This window comes from Bidens hawaiensis, unplaced genomic scaffold (genome assembly GCF_021521415.1).
Source record: "Bidens hawaiensis isolate Kalapana, Puna unplaced genomic scaffold, B.hawaiensis_p1.1 tig00047421_1, whole genome shotgun sequence".
Taxonomy (NCBI): domain Eukaryota; kingdom Viridiplantae; phylum Streptophyta; class Magnoliopsida; order Asterales; family Asteraceae; genus Bidens; species Bidens hawaiensis.
In genome coordinates this window covers 2,764-26,530 of record NW_027498467.1, presented here as the reverse complement: position 1 = coordinate 26,530, position 23,767 = coordinate 2,764, and the positions used below count along the sequence as shown (strand labels likewise).

At 36.1% G+C, this 23,767-nt stretch overlaps 1 pseudogene; it reads left to right on the top strand.

Annotated features, from left to right (window-relative positions):
* The first annotated feature begins 15,649 nt into the window (after positions 1-15,649).
* On the top strand, positions 15,650-19,881 carry LOC143596959 (uncharacterized; annotated as a pseudogene).
* The last annotated feature ends 3,886 nt before the right edge of the window (positions 19,882-23,767 follow it).

Below are 23,767 nucleotides of genomic sequence, written 5' to 3'. Positions count from 1 at the left end.
TTGCTATTTCTTACCAAGATCTAGACTATTAAGCAATAAAGTTTAAACCTTTATTGGTTTTAAATGCGTTTAAACTAGATCTAGGGTTTCCATATGAACTGTACCTACTAACAAGTCCATCAACTCCATTTTTACATTTAGTTTGTATTTTTATGGTGTAATAATACTCGATTTACCTTAGTACAAAGTCTTAAGGCAAGCCATTCTTAAAAACATAATCTTTATGCATAAAATATACCTCTTTTGACGTTTGGCTACGGGTTAGCTTCACTATGCGACTCTAGACTCGCACCTTACTTGTATAATCAAAGATCTAAAACAAACTAGGCACGGTTTTGGGTTTTGGATCGTGAGCCATAAGGAGGTTTATGTTAGAGAGTGTTTATGTGTATTTTAGAGTGTGTAGGGAGGCTAGAGGGTAATAATGAGGGTTTTAGGGTTTAAGGGAGGTATAAGGAGTATTTATACTCTCTTAAGCCCATGGACCTAAGGCCCATCACCACCCCTTATTCCATCATTTTATTAACCAAGCCCACACTCTATTATTTTATTTAACATAATTAAATATTAACACACTTTTAAACAAACGCATTTCCTTTAATATTATCAAAAGTAGGATGTTACACAAATGATCTTGTTTAAAAGTTTTCTAACTTAAATTCTTCACTAAGTCTTCACCAAATCTTGCAACTAGTTCAAACAATAACCTGCATATGCGTATAATATAGAAAGGCTTGTCAACAACACATGTTGAGCGAGTAAAACACTAGTTTAAGACACAACAATAATAATATATAATAAATAAAGAAAGATGCAAACTGTTCCTGTGAGATAAGCAGTTAAACCATAGCACATAAACAAACAATCAACCATAAATAAAGGGCTAAACCGTTGCCATGCGAATATGCATTAGTTACCAAGAATGATATGTCGGTGAAACCATTTCCAATGCGTTGGACGCCGGCCACTACGACGGTCGTATGATCATACAATAATGTGAGTATGTTGGACCTCTCCGAAAAGTATCCAAATAAAGCAAGTAAGCAAATAACAAGTTAGGCATAAACTGATATACACACAAGGGTTAAACAGTTGCGGTTTTGAATACTATATAATTATAAATAATGTAAATACGCATATGTCGCCAAAAGGATTTAAAATAAGTAAAAGGCTCAATGATTAAGCAAGAGATAATTTCAATAAAAAAGCGATAAGTCACGCTCTTCGGGAATTACCGACGAGAAATCCTAAGTAACAGTAATTGAGGAAAGAAATACGAATTGAATAATGGATCCTATAACTCGATATAAACTCAGGATTTGATGATCGTGTATAATCTTACAAAAGCTATTTATCTCATTAATTTAATATAGATTTTATTATCAAAGTTTTAACATAAATTGTATGATTTAATTATATAAATTACAATACTTAGGTAGATGTTTATAAAGATTTTTATAGATTATCTAAAGAGAGTTAATTTAAATGTTCATGTTAAACTAGAATATGTTTAATAATTATATATATATATATATATATATATATATTAATAAAGATTTCTTTTTAAATTTAATAGTGTAAATAAAACTTAATAGTTATAAAATAAAACATTTGTAAGTTCTTTTAATAATCTATATACATATATATATATATATAGTGTAACCAAAGTTCGGAAAAATGATCGATTTATATGTCAGTTTTAATAGTATATGTTTATTTAATAATTAATATTAACTATAATAAATTAATAAATCCCTTTGGATCATAACACAATTAAAACAAAAATAATAAAAACAATTTGCCATGGCCGGGACTTGAACCCGCGTCATTGGTGGCAGCTGTATAACACCCACACACACCCATCCAACTGGGCTGGGTGTGCCAGTTGTTAAGGATCAGTATAAAAAATTTATGAATATCATATCAGTTAACCCAACACCCTGATGAACCCTAGAAATCACAATCAAATAATCTGTTAAGGTTTGGTTAAATTAAACTTAGAGTTTATGATTATTGAGTATAGAAGAACTTGCTACCTATAATTAATTACCTGATTGATGACGAATTTATATCAAACGACGCGATAAACAACCTCGGCCAAACGCGAAGAGATTAGCTAAGTTGCAGGTTGTAATAAACACTGATTTTTCCGACAATCATCCTATAAAATACCTTCAAATTAAATTTTCTCGTAATTCTGTAGCTAGTATTCAAATGATTCCGAGCTTTTAACGATAAATTTGCCATTTATTTATTAATAAGTTAAATCTAATAACTTACATATGAAAAATAATAATATTTTTAAGTATTGTCGGAAATTTGTCGAAAACATTAAAAGACTTCCGACATTTTTCCGACAAAAGTTATAAATACTATTAAGTTTATCTATTATGATCATTTCTAAAGTTAACCGACCAACAAAATAATTGAATAATTAATATTTTTTAACTTTTTGTCGGAACATAATTGGAAATATAAATGTTTTCGACAATTTTCTGACAAATATTAGAACAATTTATTTAAGTTATTTTATTAAACTTTCAACAAATCTAAACGATTTTAAAAAAGAAAAACATATTATTTTACTAGTAGCAATAATTGAATACTTTAGTATATCAAAAATATTAATTATAAGTAATTATATTTTATATAAATTTTTAAATAATTTATAATTTACTATAAATTTTTTAATTAAATGCTTCCGTAATAAAAGAATACTATTATTATGAACACAAAATTTAAAAAATTTATATTTAATAATTTCAAATATATTTTTATTTACATAAGGAATATACATATTTCTTATTTGTAAATGAATATGCGTTCATGCTTGTGAATGTGTTAGTGTATGTACGTGTAGGAGTGTGTATGCGTATGTGTATGAGTGTGTGTATGCATATGTGTTAGTAGTGTATGTGTATATGACATGTATGTGTGTTGTGTTAGTGCGTGTGCTATTATACGTATGTGTATAAACATATGTATGACGAGGGTATGCTATAAGTATGTATTAGTGTAGGTAAATATTCATGTGCGTTTATGCGTATGTACGTGTAGGAGTGTATCTGTTAGTGAGTGTATGTGTAAATGTGTATTAGTGTGTGAGTGTATATGTTAGTGTATGTACGTGTAGGAGTGTCTATGTGTGTATGCATATGTGTTAGCGTCTGTATGTGTACATGTATGTATGTGTATGCATATGTGTTAGCAACGTATATGTATATGACATTTGGTGCGCGTACTTATGCGTATATGTATGAGTATAGGCATATGCATGAGTTTGTGCTATAAGTATGTTTTAGTGTATGTGTAACATCCCGTTTTTCTCGTTTCGGTTAATAAATAAAATATGGATTATTATGAGTTGGGCTGTGTTGGGTAAATAGATGTCATTCCTTCTCTTGGTCCTCAACTCGTCTCCGTTACAGCTCGTCTCCCCCTGAGATGCCAAGAACTCTTTCAGAGCATCTATGATCTTTCCATGTTCTACCAGCAGGGACGACTGCATCTGATTCTCTGCAACTAGGCGCTGAATAGCCTGGGTCTGGATAAGATTAATCTTTGACTGCTCTGCCACGACCCTTTCCAGTGCTGCTATTCGTTCTGAGTCTGATAGGGTTGCATCGAAATCGAACCTCATATGTGAAATGTCTTGAGTGTACTGAGGAGGGATTTCCGATGTCACCGGGACCTCAGAAGTAGAAATAGACGTAACCGCAGGTGGTATCGTCACCGATAGCCCTGCAGTGGCCACAACAGTCGACTCAATAAAGCGTGCCACGACCTCCGATGGAGTAACAGTCGGAGGCGGCAACGAAACGATCACGGGAGTCGAAAGTTGGAAAGTAGTGGATGGGAGGCCAAATGTAGACGAGGTAGCCACCACGGGAACACCCGTAGCGCTTGGCCTTGTAACCTGTAGTGACGAGGGAACCATTGTCATACCGGATAGTGCTGGTGGAGTGAAACATACCACCCTAGAGCTTTCACCGGCTCCTGATCCTGCACCTATCCGTTCCCTTCTTGACCTTCTTATCAACTGTTGTACCTCTTCCTCAAAGTCTGACTCGTCATCATCATCTGTTCTATTTCTTTTCCCATGTAGTCTTTCTCGAGTCACCATAATCCTTCTGGCCTCTGCCACTTCATCATCAGAATCTGAGCCAGCCACCGTTGTAGCTGCCCTAGTAACATGCACAGTCGAAGCATGTTCAACCTGGACCTGAACGTTCTCCTCTGGATCCACCCGATCCATATCAAAGAAGCCTTGACCACCAAATTCTGCATCAAGGTCCACTTCCTCCTCCGGTGACACAACAGGAACAGCAGGTATAGCTTGAGGTGCTCCTGCCTGTTGTGGTGCCGGGTCCCTAAACTCATCCCCACGAGCAGGCACATACTCCGGGTTGATTAAGTACCCAAAGAGTGGAGTATGGCGAGGACGAAGCTCAAGTTTTCTCCTCGCACTGGAGGATCGACACTGGGCGAAGATCCGTTTATTCACACTCTCAACATATCGGATCGGACGGCGCTGAGGAAGTGTTGGAGGAACATGATCCAAGATCATTTGAAGGAATCTTGGATACATGATGAACCGCTCACGCGCCATCGCTCTTCGTTGACGATCAATCTCGTAAAAGACCATCTGACTAAAGCTGAATCGCTTGTTGTATGTCAGAGCAGTCATCGCTGACTGCATGGTCAGTGCCCGCCTTTCTCCCTGACATGCATACTATCATAACATGCATGAGAAAGCGCCACTGGTCAAGTAGGAATCCCTTCCTTTTCTGCGAATCCCCCAAGGGACCTGAATAACCCATCATCAAAAATGCTCCATCGCGAAAAGGAGCTACAAACTCTGTCGGGTCATCCCTTGTCTCGTTTCCAAACCGCAGAGCCGCCCGGATATGTTCAGAAGAGAACTGAACCATCTGACCGTTGACTGTTGCGCGCATCACCGGGGGTTCGACTCTACAGTCGTATTCCACGGTCTGCCAGAAATCCTCAATGTTGGGTAAGGATATCGGCAGAGTTGTTGTAATGGCGTGGAATATCCTCGAGCGTAAAAGGAATGTGATGATTTCGCGGAAATCATCAACTCCGCTCGCTTCCGGGTCTAAGGTGATATACATGTTGTGACCCGGGAAGAACTGTCTTTGTTGATCACCTCCGTCATCACCGCCTGCACCACCTGCTCCAGCAATAGCAGCCATATCTGCAACAAACAGGTTAAGTTAGATAAACGTCAAAGCGAATCACAAGTTCGCCTGTTACCATGAGCGAAGTTGTGATCAATTCTGTATAGGCGAAGTTAAAGGTGAGGCGAAGTTGGAAAACAACTTCGCTTCAACTTGAACTTCGTCTGAAAATAGTTAAGTAAAATGGTCCAGGCGAAGTTACGGATAACTTCGCCTAATCACAACATCGCCTCATAAACTGTTTCAAAATCAATAATCAGGCGAAGTTAAACCTCAGGCGAAGTTACGGATAACTTCGCCTAAACTGTAACTTCGCCGAATTTGAATCGGCAACAGTTAGGATTTTGAACGACGTGTAGATGATGATTTCGGAGATCAAGGACTCCGAAATACATGATTTTATGAAGTTTTATACGTTCAAGTGGTTTACTATCACGTAAAAACAAGTTTGAAAATCGGGTTTTTAGGTTTCAAATAATCGAGGTCACGAAACGGGTCGTATCGACCTGTGATAATCATTAACGACAATGATTATACGAATATGGAACCCTACACACCTTTAATCGACAATGAAATCGAGAAAGAAACACAGAATGATTGATGATAATAGAATCGATAAGTTCGCCGAGGTTTCTGTGAGTATAAGTTCGCTGGGTTTTGAAATAAATGAACAGTTTGACCTTTAAAGTCCTTTATATAGGGTCACAGATGTATCGGCGAAGTTGTGGATAACTTCGCCTATCAGGCGAAGTTATGCAGAACTTCGCTGAAATTAAAAATTTTTCAAAACAAACCCCATAATTTGAACAATTTGCAACTAAGTTAGAAAACATCCTTTAAAGCGTTAAATGAAACGATCAAGACCAAGTAACCAGGTATAAAATCATACAACTCCAAAAATAAAAAAACTTTTAAAATAAAGGTACACGGGATCAAATTTCAGTCTCGACAGGGACTACCATGTTTTGGAAAAGATCCGAACAGGAATCATACTAATTTCTTGACTGTCACGCAGATCCGTGTTCAGCTGTATTATGACATAAAGAAACAGGTTGTAAGCAGGTAATATACTTAAAATGGTTTTCATCGTTTCTGTGATACGAGTTAGGTTCAATTAAGCTCAAAACTTAAGTGGGCAACAACTCAGAGATTATGATGCCTCCTATCTATTCTCAAGGCGTATTTGATTTTCCCCAAGTCACCCCGAATTGACCTCAACCCGTAGTGTCTGATTAAGTAGTAATTACTCTTCGATCTTAGACTCTGTTTCCCGTTCACCTTCTTGTGTCTTGATTGATAATCATTATCATTATGAACTCTAGAAATTATTTTTATTTTTTTTATTTTTTTTTATTTTTTTTATTAACACGTATATACACAACTTCAAGAAGAAAATAACTGCAAGTCCCGAATCTGGATCACTGCAGCGTCTTGACACTCTATCTTCACGGGAATCAGAACACTCACGGGCTCGTGTATGACTGGGTAATCGATTTTCTGCCTATCATTCGGAAAGATATGTATGAAGACATGCACAACTCTTAAGGAGTTTCCACATAAAATCGAGTAGATTTAGTTAGTATCACTTCTACTTTTACGCACCATAGAAAGCTACCATGACATACAATGACTGTTCTAAAGACTTTTAAGCCTAATAACTTCACTAGTTAAGCACACAGAATCAGTATATCTATCACTTTCCAAGGTTGGATCAATTTTCTGTTAAACATAGTAAAGTAACTTCTTACGAAGTAGTAGACTTGAAAAATAATTTCATCTCCCAAAAAGAATGAAAACTCTATCGCCCCGACCAGATCAAAGTCTTCAGGTTAACGGCTATCCCGAAGATCCAATGGATCAGCTGGACCGACCACATACTAGTATGTGTCCGTCTAACTAAGTATGTCGACTAATTTTCAGCGAAAGAATGAAAACTCATCATAAACCGCCCCGGTCACTTTCAGTCATCTGGTTAATGGCTATCCTCATATTCTACAAGTAGAAATGAGGACCAAACATATCCTAAGACATGTCCTTCAAACTGAGGCAACTGACATAGTTCTAAGCGATAGTGACGGTTTTTTTTTTTTTTTTTAATCAAAAACACAAAGCATGGTTACTCGGGATTGATCATCCCATTCAGCTCAACAAGGTTTTGAAATCTAGTTTTGTCAAACGCTTTCGTGAATAAGTCAGCGAAATTATCTAACGTATCAACCTTTTCGAGCTCAATCAGCTTCTTCTCAGCACAATCCCGTATAAAATGATGACGTATGTCCATATGTTTAGTTTTACTGTGCTTCACGGGATTGTTAGTTACTGAGATAACAGCTGTGTTATCAATGCAAATAGGAGTAAGTGAGAAATTCAGACCATAGTCGCGCAACTGTTGTTGAATCCAAAGAACCTGGGAGCAGCAGTTGGATGCTGCCATGTATTCTGCTTCACAGGTTGAAATTGCGACTGAAGTCTGCTTCTTGCATTGCCACGACACCAATCTGCCACCAAGAAACTGACATCCACCAGTTGTAGACTTCCGACTCTGATTGCACCCTCCATAATCAGAATCTGTGTAAGCGACTAGCTCCAAGTCTCCTCCTCTTGGGTACCACAACCCCAGCTTCGGTTTGCCCTTGAGATAATGCAGTATCCTCTTCGCACCCTTCAAATGAGATTCTTTTGGGTTTGCCTGAAAGCGTGCACAAAGACAAACAGCAAACATTATATCAGGCCTAGAAGCAGTTAAGTACATTAAAGAACCTATAATAGCCCGATATTGGGTTGGGTCCACGTCTGCATCGTTATCTGAATTAGCACCCAATTTGTGATTGACGCAGACTGGAGTTTCATATGGAGTGCTGTCCTCCATCTTGAAGCGTTTGAGAACATCATGGACATACTTCGTCTAATGAATGAACATCCCGTCTTTCTTCTGATCAACCTGCAATCCTAAAAAGAAAGTTAGTTCACCCATAGCACTCATTTCAAATCTCTTCTTCATGACGGCCTCAAACTCCTGACACATGGTGACCTTTGATGCAGCAAAGATAATGTCATCCACGTAGACTTGCACCAGCAGAAAGTCGCTTCCCTTTCTCTTGAAGAACAACGTGCTATCAATCTTACCTCTTTCAAACTCATTCTCAAGCAAGTAATCGGATAACGTTGAGTACCAGGCACGAGGTGCCTGATGTAGTCCATACAGCGCTTTACTTAGCTTGTACACATGATCGGGAAAGTCAGGGTCAGGAAAACCCGGAGGTTGCTCAACAAACACAACCTCATCGACTTTACCGTTTAGGAACGCACTCTTCACATCCAACTGGAAAACTTTCATCTCTTTATGAGCAGCAAATGCCAAAAACAGCCGAATGGCTTCCAATCTTGCCACAGGAGCAAATACTTCATTGTAATCAATCCCCTCTTGTTGATTAAAGCCTTTAACAACCAGCCTCGCCTTATTCCTGATACCAATTGTAGGTTCCCAGCCAGATCTACACGAGATATCGCGTACTACGCAGGTGCGGAATCCCTACGTAAGACGTTACGAGTATAGAAAACAATACGATTAACTCACAATAATCAAACACGTTGTATACCAACCTTAAACACGTGATACGAAGATCACTTGATTACAGACTCTCTCTGACTCGAATACACGAAAACTGTAAAACTGAATTAATTCTTAATAAAGCCGTAACAGATGGCTTATATAATCACGACAACTTCGCCTGGCATGTTCAGGCGAAGTTGTCACTAACTTCGCTTGTCTAACAAGTTCGCCCATATCAGCGAACTTGTTAGCAACTTCGCTTATACAAAACATAAAATATTACAAACGCAATTACAGACACTAGACACTGAACTACTGACATTATGCACCAACAGTTTCTATCCCCATTCCTTGTTATGTTTTTTGGGGTTATGTGCATACTCGGTGTGATTAGTTAATACACTTACCTTAAGTGGTAAGTGTATGCCATATATGATATATGTGATAGATATGAATGATTGATTGTCGGTACGCGAACGATCTTCGGATATTGCACGCACTGTCAGGTTGTAAATAAAGATATGAATGTTATAAGTGGATAATGTATGATCGTTATGAATGAATGCTTGTCGGGGCATGAACGAGCTTTGGATATTGCACGGACCGACAAGGAGTACGATAAATGAATGAGGTGAAGAACGCCTAGAGTGTTCTTATGCTATAACGTAATTATTGTATATGTGAAGTATGTGTATACAGGTATAGGAATGGTATGTGAGTTCTACGTTCGACATAGTAAGTTAGGATGGCAAATCCCTCTAGCTTCTGTTGGACACAGACTTGGCAGGTGATGCGTAGTTAAGGACTGCGGGCCTTATACGTGATATAGGTGATAGATGTAAACGTAGATAGGGACGGTTGGCCTTTATGTGTTACAGATAATAGACGGCAACGTAGTTAAGGACTGCTGACCTTATACGTATTATAGATAGGCATCAACATAGGAAAGGACTGCGGACCTTATACGTGCTGTAAATTGTGGTAGCAAAGGGGAGGACTGTGGACCTCGTACGTGCTATGAATTAGGTTGCAACATAGGGAAGGACTGTGGACCTTGTACATGTTAATACATGATGGTATAGGGAAGGACTGCGGACCTTGCACGTACCATAAATGGTGAACGTAGGTAAGGACTGCGGACCTTGTACGTGTTCACGACCTTGAGTACATGTATAGACGGCGGACTATGAACGTACTCTCGGTAAACTGATTGTAGATATGTTTGTATGTATGGTAGTAGGGTAACAGATTAATTATGGATATGTATCTTCGGATATGTATGTATGCATTATACGTTGCCTGATTAACTAGAACTCACTCAGCGTAGCTGACTTTTAGTATGCACGCAGGTGATCAGGCTGAAGAGTTAGCATGAGGATGGCACGTGGCATGGATTGAACGGCTGGAATCTGATGATGAAAGAAATGTTGTTTTAACTATATTTTTTTATATTATGGTTTCGAAGAAAAGATTAATGTTTTGTACCGAATGATTAAAGTTAACGTTTCCAAGAAAGTTTTGAATTAACTCTGATTTGAAAGAACTGTGTTTATGAGTAAATCCAACGTTAAAGTAGGGCTACCGGGTTCGGGGCCTTACATTTACTCTTTGGACCAAATTCACAGGAGTTTTATCCTAGCCTGGTTGTTGACCTCTAATTGATGTGTTGACCCCAATGTTTAACCTTGTCAATTCTCAATATGTTTAAACTCATGTGCTTTAATAAATTATACCCTATGCTTATTTGATTGTAAACTCTTAAAATTCAACATTCTCTCTCTTATATACATTATCTATCTATCTATCTATCTATCTATATATATATATATATATATATATATATATATGTCACATCCTAACCTAAGGCTTATAGTTCTCAAGGTATTATCATGCAATAATTGAGAATGACAATATCTATTATTTTCAATTAAATAGTAAAACAAATTCAAATAATCATAGTACATAAAATTCATAAATAAAAAATAAATTAAATATCCAAAATTAAATGCTTGTATCTTCTTATCTAACATGCATCCTAAGTTTCTTGAAACAATCTTGATAATCATAACATGCGGTAACCTGCATATGCGTCAAAAAATACAATAGGGTTGTCAACACGAGGTTAAGTGAGTAGCAGACCAGATTTGGTGTATATATTATAATAAATGAAATATTGCAACAAATCAAATGAGATAAGCAATTTAACAAATGAGCAAAATAAATGAGATGTCTAAAAGCACGATGGCTAATACGACTGTCGTATGATCATACTTGTAACATCTTACTTTTGATTATAATAAATAAATGAAATTTCGTTTATTCTATAAAGTGCCGTGTGTCAGTTTAGATAAATAAACTGTAGGATGATGGGCTTGGACTTTAAAAGATGGAATGAGAGATGGAATGGGCCTTAGGTCCATGGACGTAAGGGAGTATAAATACCCTTTAAACCCTAAACCTTTTTATTTTTATCCATCTCTATAACATAGCCTACACCATAAAAAACACACACAAACACTATCCTTCAACCCGAGCCAAGATCCAAAGGTGAAAACCCGAACCCGTTGGTGCTAGATCATCGTGGCAAACCTAAACAACATCAAGACTAGACCGTGTTCGTAAAACGACTCGTTTATGGTAAGTTTATATCGAGAACTTGTTCATATAGGTTCAAAATTGTTTAGAAATCATAGATATGTTTGAGTCTTGTGAAAGCGAATCTAACAAAACAAAACTTACCGAAATTGATTAACATTCGATAGGTTAATTGATAACCTAAAAGAACCCGTAATATAGATGCGTAAATCGCACCCTATAAACACGGATATTTGGATGAATGGATGGTTTGGGTTGGTTGGCGAGGTGATTCCGAGTTCATTGATACCGAGATCATGATGTTTCGTTAGGGATCGAAGGTTTAATTGCAGATCTGAGAAACGTTGACTGCGTCTTGTTCATATTGATTTGACTTTGACCACTGAGTCAAAGTCTGGATAAGATTGATGCAATTCGTTAAGATAAGGTAACGAATTAGTTAACCATTTCGTCCGGACAAGATAACGAATCAGTTCCCCACTTCGTTATGATCAGATAACGAATCAAGGGATTCGTTACTCACCCAATTCGTTATATTAAGATAACGAATCAGTTCACGTCAAGATAACGAATTAGGCTAAGGAACTAGGGTCACGAACCAGATAAAGAATCAGGTGATTCGTTACTTGCTAGTTCGTTATGATAAGATAACAAACCAGATGACGAATCAAGTCTTGATAAGGTAACGAATCAGATAGCAAATCAGGCTTAATTCGTTATAGAGAATAAGTTAGCGAATTAAATAGTAATTTAAAATCCTAATGAAAAATGTGTTAAGATAGTTAATGAAAATAAATTTTTTCAAGCTGACCTGGCAGCTTAACTCCAGCCAGGGGCTTTGCCCTTTAGACCCTGCTAGGGGCTGGCGCCCCTAGAACCCCGCTGCCAGGGGCGCTGCCCCCGGACCCCCGTTTGTTGGGGGTTACGATTAAACTAGAAATACATTATGGAAAGTTGTAGTTATTAATACGTGTAATTTTTACACAGTTATTCGTGCACAACTCAAGAAAGGAATAACTCTAAACGATGAATGTAACCGAATTCAGGTGAGTTTCTGATGCAGGAGCATCGGTCCATTAAGTCGGCCCGGCCCAAACGTTTATTTTTATTTATAAATAAAGTTGTTAAGTCTTTAGTTTCATTAGTTTTTTTATTAAGTTTTATCGATAAGAACTTTGTTTCTTTGAACCATTGGTTCGATTATGGTCTTTGATTAATCATAAGTGTCTTGAGCCATTTGAATGCTTCCGTTCCCACATCATTACCATAGGTTCCAAGAACAAAGTTCTCTTCAATTAAAATTCAACCAAAAACTAATGGCTCAAGACACTTATTATTAATCAAAGACCATAATCGAACCAATGGTTCAAAGAAACAAAGTTCTTATCGATAAAACTTAATCAAAAACTAATGAAACTAAAGACTTAAAAACTTTATTTATAAATAAAAATAAACGTTTGGGCCGGGCCGACTTAATGGACCGGATGCTCCTGCATCATACTCTCCCTCTTCAAAAAACTCGTCCTCGAGTTTTGTTTTTGGACAGAAGTCGCCTGGGTCAAAAGGAACATCAACTTGCTCCTTATTCAACGACATAACGACCCGCCACAGATAATATGTTCCATCTTCTTTTAATGCATTGAAACTGTTCAAATGCCTTGAAGTTGTATCACTATGCATGCCTTGAGTATTGAATTTGATTCCACAATTAATGAGACCTACAACATTCCCACTAACATGGTTTATTTGTGAGATTTTTTCACCTTCCTTATAATTATTCAAACTATTAAGTTCAATTGATCCATTAAATTCGTCAGTTTCTGAATTAATAGGACCTCCACCACCATCATCATACACAAAAGTTTGACCACCTTCATCCCTAACTTCAATGTGAATAACACTATATTTAAAATCCAAATTGTTTTGACTTACCAAAATACCCGGCTGACCTTCCTTGTTCCTCGGGTTTTGACCATCAACCACAACTGATCCTACGCCACCCGCAGCCGCCCGAGAACCACACGTAGCAACCATATCGTCTGCAATATTAGTTACAACACCATTATTGGCCGATGTGCCCCTTAGTATATCATCAAAAATAAGGGCACATGTTTTCGCGTATTCCGTCATCTTCCGATCCAAAGATTCACCATACATCCAAGAATACCAATCCTTGTCCCGGTAATCGTCATACACGGGCAAAGAATTATAGATAGTATCACCACTGGGAGGATCGGTTAACTCGTCCACGGCGGGTGTTTCCGGTTCCGTTTCCTTCCATGTTGATGATGATTCAAGATCTCGGATCCTTTGTTGGAGCCACATAATATCTTGTTGTATTTCCAGATCTCGGACTCGCTTCCGGAGCCGTTTGATCATCTTAAGATCCCGTGGGTCAGAATAGACTCCAACGCTGCCTCGATCGGCGAATCTGCGACTAGGAAGTCGATCTTCTTCACGAGCACGCGAATAAAAAACACTCGTATCGTTGCCTCTGTCGACAAATCGACGAACATACAAGTATTTACCTTCACGTTGAGCCATTTGAGAACCAAAAGATTTGATACCAAATGATGCGGGAACGGAAGCATTCAAATGGCTCAAGACACTTATGATTAATCAAAGACCATAATCGAACCAATGGTTCAAAGAAACAAAGTTCTTATCGATAAAACTTAATCAAAAACTAATGAAACTAAAGACTTAACAACTTTATTTATAAATAAAAATAAACATTTGGGTCGGGCTGACTTAATGGACCGGATGCTCCTACATAAGTTTCTAACCCCATTTCCTTGTTATGTTTTCGGGGCTGTATGCCTAATTAATGTGATAGTTAATACGCTTACCTTAAATGGTAAGTGTATGCCATGTATGATTTATGTGATAGATATTATGTTATGAACGTGATTGAAAGCTTGTCGGTACGTGAACGATCTTCGGATATTGCACGTATTGACAAGGGAGGTATGTATATGAAAGATGGATGTGTATGGTATATATATATGTACAACATATGAATACGTATGAATGATTAAAGAAAGTATATGTACGTTACGGGTTGTAAAGGCAGTATGTATGAAGATGAAGATGTAAGGGATCAGATCTTAATAATATCTGAGATAGAGAAGAAAGGGATCAGACCCTAATAATATCTAAGATAGAGAATAAAAGAGGGATCAGACCCTAATAATATCTAAGATAGAGAAGGAAGGGATCAGACCCTAATAATATCTGAGATAGACAAGAAAGGGATCAGACGCTAATAATATCTGAGATGGAATGGACGGTAATTATATAGTATGAAAGTATGTATGAAATTATGTATTGAAAGTAAATTAGTAAAGTAATTACTATGTATCTTCGGATGCATAATGGAAGGTAAGTATATGTATTGTATGATGTATGATTAACTAGAACTCACTCAGCGTAGCTGACTTTTAGTATCCACGCAGGCGAGTAGAATGAGACAGCTTGCTTGAGCGGGGACACATGTCAGAAGAATAAGAGTCTGGCATCTGAGGACGCAAGTTGTTTTATGTTTAAAGTTTTAATATTGAAAGACAAGAATGTTTTAAGACATGTTATGAATTATTATGGAAATGTTATGAAAGTTTTAATATTCCGCGAAAGTTTTATGAAAAATTGATCGATTAACCATCTAAAACTGTTTTTTCCAATCAACCAACGATTAATTGGATATGTATTGACGATTCCGAGATATTGGGATTTGATTTAATGGATGGATTTCGTGAAAAAATGGATTCGCATACCTATTATACGTTAAAATACTATTGTATTGGATCTTTTCCCAATATTCTATAGCTTGTTTGTAATTTTCATAGTAATATTTCTAAATGTAATTAGTGAAAAACCTGGATATTTCCCAAAACTAAACCATTTGGCGCTAAGTTTCCATATCTCACTTCACCTTATTCTGGACATCGTTCGAGGTTTTATTGTGGCAGAATCCTTTTCGAGGTACGCCTTTTGATTTTGTGTTCATCAAGTATTACTTGTTGATAAGCAGATTTCTTAGTTTCCTTGTGGATAGGCTGTTTAGGGGTGAATGCTATAGGAGCGTAATTTGTATATGTTGATGTCGTGCCTTCTTTATTTGGAACAACTTAGATTAATTATGCCACATTAATTTTATTTTATTGACATTTTGCAGATGTTAATCTATAAAAAAAATTACTCGCTTCATCCGTTCTGCTCTGTTCTTAGGACTAAAGTGGGGGCACAACTAGCTTTTATTATATAAACCATTTTTGTAATGAAATGTGCTTTTACATTAAAGGACATGGATGACAACGTATATGCCTATATTTGTATGTAGATATGGTTAACATGCTTTAACTGTTTATATTTATTGTTAGGTTAGTACGTATATGTATGTATTTATTGTTTGGTTAGTATGCATGTGTATTCTTATTTTAAGTTCTAACAGTTAGTAGAATTTTACTTAATAGGTAAAAATAAATGAGTTTGAAAAGAGAGTGGATGTATCTTATTTCTTGGATTTTGTATACGACTATGCTGATGATGATATGGTTTATTTTGACCACTCTTTAAACGATGATGAACTTGATTGTTAGGAAGATTATTTGTTGTTTCAAATAATTTATTTGTTGTTTCAAACTTATTACTATTTGGTGACCACTTTTATGCTGATGGTACTTACACACTATATTATTTTCATTCTTATGTTTTGTTAAATGTTCGTGTTTTATTGAATGCAGGTTGTATACAATATGGATGAGAGTTGTGGGGGTGCTGGTACTCGTGACGGAAACTCAGATCCACGGAAACGTGGTGGGAGTAGTTAACGTATTGATGAACATCACATCCACCTGGTAAGCTAATCAGATTTAAAATTTTTTGTAACCGGTTGTGTAGCACTTATTAATATTCAAGAACTTGTCTTTGTTCATACCCATGCCGCCAAAGAGACTAAGAAGTGATTGCGCGATGGGGAAGTCAATATTAATGACTTTGAGCAGTAAGAGTTCCTTACAACATGATCGAAAGAATCATTTGTAAGTTATCATTTACTAGTAAGAGTGCCTGCGCGTTGCAGCGGGTAAACTCAATTTCAAATAAATCCATATCGGAACATAGATAAGCAAGAATGTGATAACAATAGTGATAGTATATTTGGAATTCTTAAAAAAGGTAAATGTATGCCGTAAACGATGCCATATATTTAAAAGAAAAAAGTGAAATCTTGAAATAGTTTTAGTAACTTGTATGTTTGTAGTTATATTAAAAGAAATGTCGAAACATACAAGCACGGCGTAACAAAATAAATAGAATCAAAAAGAAAAAAAATTATTTTTTAAAAGCGAAAAAACAAAGATGTGTGACGCAAATCAAAAGTGGTGTGTGTTCAACCCCACAAGAGGTATATTGGTCCAAATTTTGCCCGGCCCAAAAAATTCCAAGTCCAAATGGTAAAACTAAAGAAATCGCAACCAAAAACTAAAACTGGATTATTTTCAAAAACTCAAACTAAATTTGTTCGCTTTTCAGTTGGGTTTTAGCCCAAAACCGACTCACACGCACCCTTAATTTCCATAATCATATACAACACACATTCATAAGATTCTATATATGGCAACATATACACAAGATAAATATAGCATTTGACATGATATGAAAAAAATAATGCAATGACATTGTATGCACAGTCAAGCAACTAATGTGATTACTGTTTTCGGTTCCAAAAATTTCATCAACCTTCCTAGCCTTCCTTATAGGCTCCAACAACAATCACATTTTAGATAGTAATCTCAATTATTAGACTACATCACAAAAATTATAACATAGTAACAAGTGCTTATAGAAACACACCTCATTCGATTGTTTCTGAGAGTTGGGTACTTGAGTTCCTTTACATTGGCTAAGAAAGCAACAACTTGCTCATATGATAATCGGCCCCTGTTAAGAAACACTAATCTAAGTTACAACTGTCTATTTTTCGCCTAAAATATATTAAATGCTTCATAAGGTCTGAAATCATTTTATATGAATACACTTGTGCAATTTCATTTTCTAGAGTTGCAGGGTGATGCATATTTACCTGACTTGGCTAAAAAATACGTGCCATTCACCTGGGTCCTTCCTGAAATAAACACAAAAATCAAAATGATGATTATAATGTGTCTAGTTTTTTACTTTTAAATGTCACACTATGATGAAGCAATATATATATTCCTCATGTTGTCAACGGATAATGGGTCGGTCCGTTAAAACCTGGATCGGCGTATGTGTTATTCTATTTTGTAGCAAACTGAACCACCCAATCTAGTTCACATATTTCAGATTTCAGTTTTGTATTATTTTATCCCCAAAATCCCCCTGAGATAATGAGACCATCTGTGAATGAAATCAGGCCTGTTTGTTGGCTGTAATCAACGGCGCAGTTGACCTATAAACCGGTTGCTGCGCCATAAACAAAAGATTTTAGGTACAAAATTAACAAAGTACAATGCATGTTATTGAATATGTGTGAATCGCAATAAGGGGAAAATAAATAGTAGGATTACATATTAAGAGTGAAGACTAATTTTTTACCAAAGTGACAACATAATTACATTAAATATCATAACGTTTAACAAAGTTACCTCACAAAATTGATAACTTAAATCTCACTAAATTGATAGCAATCATGAGTCTGATAAGACTAATACGGGCAGACAACAGGTTGTTTTATAAACTGGCAATGGGTCAAAATGCTTTGTTGCAAAAGAAATTTCTAGCACCTTTTATTTCTCTGGCTTGCTTGAGACAACTCCTTGTTACCCGGCTCTACATTCTTAGTTGCTTTAACAACTTTCAAATTTTAAATAATAGAAACAACTGAAATTACCAAAAAAAAACATATATATAAATAAAAAGTCAATTTGCTAACCTGGTCATACAAATACTATTTTTTGTTGAGCCAGCTGCAAGACATGATTTGACAATAGATTTCAGGACTTACAAAATCATATTGATGATAAAATATCTCTAGAGTGTTTAATTCATCACAAAAAATATTAATAGCATCTTGAAATCATATGGCTATGAGTTGATCAAATTATTAAGTAAGTGAAGCTTTAACTAATTGTAATAAATATTACACTCAACAATAGCCATTTGATATATAGTTATAATTATATAAATACATATTAAGTGTGCTAAATATAAACAATAGGCATATTTAAGCTCGAGAGTCATCTCGAGCCCATGCTCGTTTATTATAGAAGCAAATTTTTGTGCTCATTTAAGCTAAGTGCAATTTGAGTTTTTAGCAAGACGATCTCACGTAGCTAATCCATGTTTGGGTGCAAATTAATCTACATTAAGGCTAGGTCTTTGAGTTGTATACATTAATGTCTCAGCCTTTACATTGAATTCATGAAATTTGTAGGTTTAAGGATGTGTGAGACGGGTTTGGTGTTTGAGGATGCGGGTTTGGTGTTTGAGGAGATTGGGAAGAAGGGGTTGCGGGCGGATTTGATTACGTTTAATACTTTGCTTAATGGGTTGTATGGAAATGGGCGTTTTGTTGAAGGGCAGAAGTTTTGGGTTAAGAGCGTATGATGACGGATGCTGATGTTTCTCCGGATGTTAAAAGTTATAATGCGAGGCTGGTCGGATTGGTTTCGGAGAAGAAAGTGGTTGAAGCGGTTGAGCTGTTAAACAAGTTATGCTCTAAGAACATCAAACCGGATGTGTTTAGTCACAATGCGATCATTAACGGTTACTGCAACGATGGGGATTTACAGGAAGCGAAGAAGTGGTATGCTAGATTGGTGGAGAGTGATGCGGCTCCTAACAAAACAACATTTGCAACTCTGATTTCGTTTGTGTGCACGCCCTGCTTGAGGTGCGCGCATATTATGTATATATGTGTAAACCCTCGGGTGGGCAAAAGTGAAATTGCACTAATTTTGACGTTATTTTACTAATCTCGTGAAAATAACGTTAAAAGTGGCGGAAGGTTAATCAGGCATCATGTGGTGGCGTTGATAGCCGAAAGACGAGGGTACATGCACCAATCAGCCGGTATCCTGATGATTGAGTGCTATGTGCTTTATGTCCAAGGCTTGATGCAAAACTACTATCGAGCCGGGGGTCTCACCGGAAGCAGCCTCTCTATCCCTATGGGGTAGAGGTAAGGCTGTCTACATCTTACCCTCCTCAGACCCTAACATAGCTTTGCTATTGGTGGGATATACTGAGTACGATGATGATGATGATGATTTCGTTTGTGTGCGAAGTGTCTGATTTTGATTGGGCGGTTGAGCTTTTCTAACAAGCGTTTGAATGGAAGAGCCTTCTGAATGTTAATGTTTTGCAACTTGTGGTTGATGGGTTGGTTAAGGAGTCGAGGACCGAAGAAGCTAACGAACTTGTGGAGATTGGAAGCTTGAATAAGTTTACACGCTACAATCTTACCATCAACGAGTAATGTGTGAACTCTGGTTCTTGTTTGTTGCAGATGTTTTCGAGATTATGGTGATCACTTTGGTCTTTACTGTTTTAGTTTGGTTTACAGTTTCTTATCAGTGATGTTTTTGTTGTTACTGTTTTCATAAAAATTGAACTGTATTTTGGTTTTGCCAAAAGAATGCCATATCTTTGAGCTTATGTACTTCTTTTTGATTCTGTTGTGATGTAAATATTGAGTGCAAACCCGAAAGACGAAAAACAATAAGTCCATTTTTTATATAAAAATGGCGTATCAGTACAACACAAATATATTGTTTTCGAGAATAAAATACAGATATTATCAATTTTAAGCTAATGAATTTAGCTTCGTTTCAAGCAATTTGGCCCGTCTAAGAGCATCCAAAGCCTCACCTTGCTTTCCTGCGCGTTTCAACTGTACAGCCTTAACCTTCTCCGCCATGATCTGTTCTTCCAACTCTGCGGTCTCACTCTTGTTGACTGTGGGTTTAGCTTTGACCGGTTCAGTTTGTACCTTGTTGCCATGACTTGCTGAAAAGGTAAACCTTATTTATAACTTGCAATGTATCTCACCAGTCTTAATCTATTATTCAAAGATTCTAATGACATACTCATATGTAGACATGAAGTTACAGATGTTATTAGTAGTAATGTAATTTTTTACTTCCTCAACCTTCCATAACTCAGTGCTCTAGTCTACAAATGATCAAAATTAACAAATCAACAAGATTTTTAAATACGAATTGAGAACAAATAAATAAACTGTATAAGTCAATTTATGATTTAGAAAAGTTACCACGCGCTTGACGTTGGCAAATATAGTATCACCGGATGTTAGAACGATAGGAGCCATTGAATTCGTTGTCGGTTACAAAGTGCACTTTTTAGTATGCTTAAAATTGCTTAGTCCAAAATACTTGTTTGGAAACGAAAAAGCAAATATAGGGTCTTGATAAAAAAATTGAAATAAAAATCCCAAACAATCCCAAGTCACAGAACAAAACGCAAGGTCTCTAAAAATGTTTTTATAACTATTAATTTATTTATTATAAATATACTACTGTATTTGTATACTGCAGACGAACACACATCCAACAGCTATTTTGTAGAGTTTCTACAAAGTTCCAACTTTTCAAAAATCTATGTTAAACCAGACCTATATCTACCACGAAGCCTGCCATCAAGATAGCCAGGCTTGCAGCCCATACAACAATCATAACCACCAGGATAATCAAATCCAAACATGTATCAATCAAACGAACACAACACGATTATTGTATTTTTGAAATACCTGAATCTGTTGAAGGTGGATTATAAGAACCGAGGAAACATGATTCGGATATCACTCTTTATACGAATTTGGTAATGGAAGCAATCGGTTTCACATTCAATCCCATCCATTGAATAGGAAATCGAACAGACTTTGACATTGAAGGACTTTCATTATTGATTATTACTGCACCATAACATTGATTGTTTACCGGAGATACATGTAACTCCTCTGTAGATGAACTCTAAATTCCCTGGCGGTGACCTTCATTTAATTTACCGGCGTCTCCCCAAATATAGTTAAATGACCATCTTGTCCTCCTAATATGTTTTATAGGTAATATATATTTGTTATTATTGTATTAACTTTAATTACAAAGTGACTTGTTTTGCATTGATGAAAATGTAGACATCGTTTCACAAAGAACTTGAGAAAGAGTATGGGCCAAACAACGATCAAAGTTCGGGTCGGGATGAGTTTGCTGTGTGGGAGCGTTTGCATCACAAAAGTTGTGGCCGGATGTTTGGGATAGGACCTTTTGATCCACATTGTGTGGTGACCGGGTCACCGTCATCAGTTTCCGGGTTTGTTTCACATGATGATGCTCGACAGTCGCAGGAGGTATCGATATCAATTTTATTATTATTATTATTATTATTATTATTATTCTTAAGTCAAATATATTTTCAGTTTACACATTTTAGGTTTGTCTACATTTTTTTTATGTATATGTTAATTCGTTTTGTTTACATTCAAGGTCAAACGAACATGATCTTAGTTTGTAATCGGCACATTGTAGGTTTGACATGTACCCATTTTAGTCATTTGGTACTTGTTTTCAAGTATTAGGTAAAACCTTTTTGGTAAATTACAGTATAAATAGGGGCCACCATAGTGATATGGTGTATAAGGTGGATCAAGGGCACCATGGTAATATGCTATTTATATTGGGGCCATCATTGTCATATGTTTTTTACACCACAATACCAAATACATAGTAATATGCTATTTATATTGGGGCCATCATTGTCTATCTTAGTTTGTAAACAATAGATAGACTATTGTTTATTCCATTAATAGTAATTACACTCAGTGTCTATTCAAAATTAGTTGATTTTGCTAACATTTAATTAGCATCAACTGAATCATGTCTTAAAATAATCTGTTAGCATTTTTATTAGCATTATAGTTTGTAAACTACTTTGTATTATACATTACTTATATATGTTTTTAATAAAATCATTTTTTTTGTCAGAAGTTGGTCTGTCCCTTTAATATTTTCTCATACTTAATTAATATGATTTGTCGTAAGATCGTCATAAATAAAACAAAATTAATTGTTATTACTACTTAATTTTGATGATTAGTAAATAGAAAAAGGTATTAATAAATTATATTTTTTGACTAGTTTCTCGCTAAATGATTGAAATAAAATAAAATAATTTTCCTCTGTAATCTTTCGCAAACTAGCGACAAACCAAAGTTGTCGATATTTTGTAGGAAGATTTGTGGGAAATTACTCGAAAAAGTATTTTTGAGGAGGTTTTTTTTCCGACAAACGCCTTTCATCGGTATGGGGTCGCTAATCAACGTTTCCGACAATTTACCTATGAATAATTGTCAGAAAAGGTCCAAATTTTAGTAGTGAATACTGGATGGTGTTTGATGATTTAATTGATTTATTAACAACTCAAATTGGTATAATGCACAATTATGAATGACGGCCAGCTTGGTAATAAATTCGCAGATAATATCGATTTCGTTTCCAAATTATCTACGTCGGTGAAGGTATAATATAGGTAAAAACAATCTAAACGAATCAATCCCAAACATACAACGAGAATTACTGCTCAAGAAAAGAATTCGGGTTTCGGGTTGAATATGAATGCGAGTCTGGGTAAAGTGTAAGGCCCCGTTATCGGTGCCTTACATCTGACATTGGATTTACTCATAAACACATTTCTAAATATCAGAGTTAATTAAAACATTCGCAGAATAATAATAATAGCCAACCATTCATTACAAATATTCATAACTTGTCTTTTTAAAACATAATTAAATTATGGTAACAAAACATCATGACAAATCTTCAAATGTCAGCCTCTTCAATCTTGCCATGTGTCCTGCTCAAACCAACTGCCTCAATCTGTTAACCTGCGTGCATACTAAAAGTCAGCTACGCTGAGTGAGTTCTAGTTAATCAGACGACATACAATACATCCACATACATATATATGCACCTGAAGGTACATACCTTCACATTTACTTACATACTTACATACATACGTACTTTCAGTCTTTCTTTCATACTTGCTTACATACTTTCATTCATACATATACTTTTTAAAGAAAATTCTGCCCTATAACCTTCGCTGATATTATTAGAGTCGGTTCCCTACATTCGCCGACATTATTAGGGTCGGTTCCCTGCATTCGCTGACATTTTTAGGGTCGGTTCCCTATATTCTCCGACATTATTAGGGTCGGTTCCCTACATTCACCGACATTATTTGGGTCGGTTCCCTGTATTTAGTACATTGTATCATACCTGTCTTTACATACCTTTCTTAATATTAAGTGCAATATCCGAAGATCGTTCACGTACCATCATCATAACTTACATACATCTTTCATATATCATATATATATATATATATATATTTATATATAGTCATATCTTTGACTATCACCTAG